This window comes from Bubalus kerabau, chromosome 4, assembly GCF_029407905.1.
Source record: "Bubalus kerabau isolate K-KA32 ecotype Philippines breed swamp buffalo chromosome 4, PCC_UOA_SB_1v2, whole genome shotgun sequence".
NCBI classification, from domain to species: domain Eukaryota; kingdom Metazoa; phylum Chordata; class Mammalia; order Artiodactyla; family Bovidae; genus Bubalus; species Bubalus kerabau.
The window spans coordinates 76,782,414-76,786,897 of NC_073627.1; the positions used below are offsets into that span (position 1 = coordinate 76,782,414).

A 4,484-nucleotide genomic window follows, 5' to 3' on the forward strand; every position below is an offset into this window, starting at 1 on the left:
AAGTCGCTTCAGTCGTGTCTGACTCTGTGCGACCCCATAGATGGCAGCCCACCAGGCTCCCCCGTCCCTGGGATTCTCCAGGCAAGAACACTGGAGTGGGTTGTCATTTCCTTCTCCAATGCATGAAAGTGAAAAGTGAAAGTGAAGTTGCTCAGTTGCGTCCAACTCCTAGCGACCCCATGGACTGCAGCCTACCAGGCTCCTCCATCCAAGGGATTTTCCAGGCAGGAGTACTGGAGTGGGGTGCCATTTCCTTCTCCGGTAAAGCAGCTAGACTTCAATAAAAATTAATAAAAAAATAAAGAACTCAAGATGCATGATTTGTGAAGGTAGAGATGCTCTGGTGCCATTATGAGACAAATATGCCAACACAGAGCCACACGGAACTCCCTGGGGAAGGAGGCCCCACACGAAGATGAACGACTGCTGCCCGGCTTCTTCTCTGCATGGAGGCTTGGGCTGCCTCAGTCCCTGAGTGGTTCCTATCAGAGGAAATGTGGAACAGGCTAAATGAGGTTAGCCTATGGAGGTGAATCCAAGTGTAAGTGGGAGGTCTGCCACGCTGGTCGTGTGTCCCCCACCATAATCTGAGGGTAATTTCTTATTTCGGAAATAGACAGCAGCTCCCTGCTAGTGGCTTTATCTTGGCTTTCATGAATACTTCCTTCTCACTTCCTAAAGCAAATTCATTGGAAGGGCAGATGCTGAAGTTGAAGCTCCAATACTTTGGGCACCTGATGTGAAGAACTGACCTCCCCGGACGATGTTGTCAAGGATGAAAGTGTGACAGTGCTCCTGGATGAAGGCAGGGGTCGCAGCTGGTGACTAGGGACTGACCTAGCCAGTCACCTTCTGACTCCTCAGGCTGTCTCTTCAAGCAGGAGTTCTCAGGCCACCCAGGCTGGGGGGAGCCACGCCACGCCAGCTGCAGCCCCAGGTCAGGACAGGGGATTCAAGGCCCAAGTGTTTCCACAGCCAGCAGCCTCGTGTCCAGAAACGGACACCCTGCTGCTCCTCTCCATTGCAGTGACTGGAGGGCCTCATTAGCCTGTGCGCACTAACAGCTTTCTTTAGGGACAGCGAGGTCCTTGGGGATGCGGAGGCTGGAGGGAAGCTGGAGAAGTGATGGAGTTTTCCAGCTTTCATGCAGCGCAACTTGACTTTATCCCTCCTTTCCACTGCAATTCCAGCTGCCTTCCCCGCTGCTTTGTAGTCATTTGGGGTTTTTTCCCCTTCTGGAAGCCTCGACAACAGGACTTCATTATTGAGAACGTGGACCCAGACAGAAGCGCGTTAGAGGGAGGAAAGTGCTGTGGGGGAGCCGGGAAAGGATAACTCGACTCCCACAGCAAGGCAGCCAACAGCATGTGCTATCCTCGAAAGGTATGGTCAGCAGTTTCTAGCCCTGAAATACATCAAGCTGTCAAGGAGGCAGGCTGGCAAGTCCCTCGGGCCCTCTCCATCTCAGTCTCCCTTGGGCACCCCTTTTCCCTTTCCACCAGCCCCAGGAAGTTCTTAAAGGGCCACCCTTTTAAAAATACTATTTTTCCCCCCAAGATTCTTTTATTATGGGGGGTGGAGTTCTTCATCTCTTTCTCTTAAAAAAAAAAAAAAGAATTATAATTGCACTGTCTTTTAGGGTCGCTAAAAGACTGATTGTAATTCAAACAATTATCCTGTCTCAGTGAAATAGTTTAAACATATGAGGCAGTAATAGCAAGTACTTTTACACTGCATACTGTGTGCTAGGCACAAGGTATCACTCATATAACAACTCATGTATTTCTTAGGCATCTTATTTATTCCTCAGATATGATATTACTATTAATCTTCCTTTGACCAATGAGGAAACTGAGGCAAAAAGAGCTTAAACAATTTATTTGAATCTGTGAGACCAAATATGTAGCAGGTGTTGGAATTAGGAGACCAGTCCGGGCGTTCTGTGCTGTTACCCCTTACTGGCTTCATACACGAATAGTAGTTCAGTCTCCCTTCAGGCCAGGCCTGGGGCTGCTTCCCCTTCTGCAGTGCCCTGGAGATGGTCACCGTTTCTGTTGAAAACTTAGGCTTGCCAATTTCCCACGGTTCCTCCCCTTTCCACATTCGCAAACAGCTTGGTGCCATGTCCTCAGTTGCAGAGTCTCCACCTGCAATGGGCTTATAATCACTTGGGCAATCTGTTAAAAAAATGAAGAATGAGACAATGAGCGTGTGTATGTGTGTGTGTTGTGGTGTGTGTGTGTATGTGGTGGGGAGTTCTAGGCGGATAAGTCCCACTGTTGAGATCCACAGGAAGTGTCTATTTCATGAATATTGCATTTTACATATTACACTGAACACATTGTGGTAGCTCAATGATGCAAACTAAAGTTGGCAGTTTTGCTCTTTAAAAAAAGTAAACATGAACAAAAGCACTGTCAAAATCTTTTCTCTGTACCTATCAGCATTTATAGGAGGTGAGCACCCACAATGACTGTACGTGACACGTCTCTTGTACAAGTTCATCCTCTGCTTTCTCTCCAGGGACCCAACAAAAGTCTCTTTTTTTCATAGTATTTAAAAATAAGGAAACTGGTGGTGACATTTTGCAATATGGTATGACAACTGGTGAATTTGGAAAATGATGATGTAATGGAATTAGGTGAAACTGCTGAAATTCTTATTTTTCCCCATGGAATTCAGCCAACATTTTGTTTTCTATGATTCTGCAGAAATAACATGAAACAAAATTGAACTTTCTCATCAGCTAGAGAAACTGCAACTTCTGTTTATCTAGTTGTTATCACATACAAAATATTTTCTCATGGCTTGGAATTAGAAGGGAATCTGAACTTTTGACTACTTATTGGAGTTCTTGAAAAAACCCTTGAATGGTAGGGAAATACAAGTAGTACATAAACAGCCACTAGGAAATCCTGTAGTGGGAAGTTCCCAGAAACTGAAGGATTCAGGGAACTGGAGGGGATATTATTAACAAAGACATTGAAGCCCGCATGGCAACGGTAGTAATAAAGCAGCAGGAGTAATGCACCCCAAACATTCTCCCAAGTTTTCAGAGAGGGATGATCTGAGCAGAGAACATGTAAGTGTGAAAAGCACATTAACCAGAGTGCTGACCCGCTAGTGCAAACTCCAGTTCTACATGTCCTGCTCAGCCCAACTGCCAGCACCTTCAAAACCCTTAAAAGCTTTGTCTTAACAGCATCACTTATCTCCTTCTCTAGGGCCCCATCCCAGTGGCTAAGCCAGACCTATTTTTTTCTTGTCTCTTCATAAAAGGAGCAGCTGGAACTTTCCTATCCTCCTCCATCCCATTTCTCACCCAGCTTCTAAACCTGGGCTCACTTTAACAATACCCTCAGGATCCAGATGGAGAGGAAGATTCCTCCAGAGAGCTGGGATCTGGCTGGTCCTTCCTGGTGAGGCTGATCCCGCAGCCGTGGGCATAGCAACAGGAGGAGAATCAAGTCCTGCCAAGGCTTTTGTCCAAGACCCATTGGTTTAACGAAGGAACCATCTTCTTGTCTAGCTGAGAACTAAGCACCACAGGAAAGTCCACTGCAAAATCCTCAAGAAATGGAAAGAGAACAGGTTTGAGAAGCTGGGTGATAACTGAGGAGGTTCTCAATGGGAATCTTTTGTCTGATTATAAAAAAGTTTCAGTCACATTCAAATCCATGCCTAATCAGTGCCCATCTCAATGGGAATCTTTTGTCTGATTATAAAAAAGTTTCAGTCACATTCAAATCCATGCCTAATCAGTGCCCAGATACAGACAGACAGTCTTAAACTGGGATACATGAAACCTCTAAAATTGTACATAAAGTTGTGCATGTGTGTGTGTAAGTGTTTTCCAGAAAAGAGAAACAGTATCTTCCATTGTATTCTCAAAGGAGTCTGCTCCCCCATGCCCACTGTCACCAAAGTTAAAAACCAGTGACTTCTGCATCCCTTCTGGTTGAGTGACTTAGAGACCATAGAATTTTTTTTTCTCAAGTTTAATCTTACAGATTTTTAAACTTACTGTGTAATTGGCATATTTTAATATTAATTAATATAGTTGCTTTGATAGTAATTTAACATTCATTTAATATAGTTGCTTTATAATATTGCAAAGCAAAGCAACTATATTAAATAAATATTAAATTACTATCAAAGCAATATAGTTGCTTTATAATTTGGGGGCTTCCCTGGTGGCTCAGTTGGTAAAGCATCTGCCTGCAATGCAGAAGGCCCAGGTTCAATCCCTGGGTTGGGAAGATCCCTTGGAGAAGGGAATGGAAACATACTTTAGTATACTTGCCTGGAGAATTCCATGGACAGAAGAGCCTGGAGTGTTGCAGTAATGAAGTTGCTAAGAGTCAGACACAACTGAGCGACCAAGCACACTTATAATGTGCTAGTTTCTGCTGTACAACAAAGTGAATCAATGATATATACACGTATATACCCTCCCTCTTAGACCCCCACCGCTACCCCTCGAG

General features: G+C 44.7%; 1 non-coding gene across 1 annotated transcript; it reads left to right on the forward strand.

The window, feature by feature from the left end:
- Positions 1-4,187: 4,187 nt before the first annotated feature.
- Positions 4,188-4,259, forward strand: TRNAC-GCA (transfer RNA cysteine (anticodon GCA)). Its single transcript has one exon. It is a non-coding gene; the product is annotated as a tRNA-Cys (tRNA).
- The last annotated feature ends 225 nt before the right edge of the window (positions 4,260-4,484 follow it).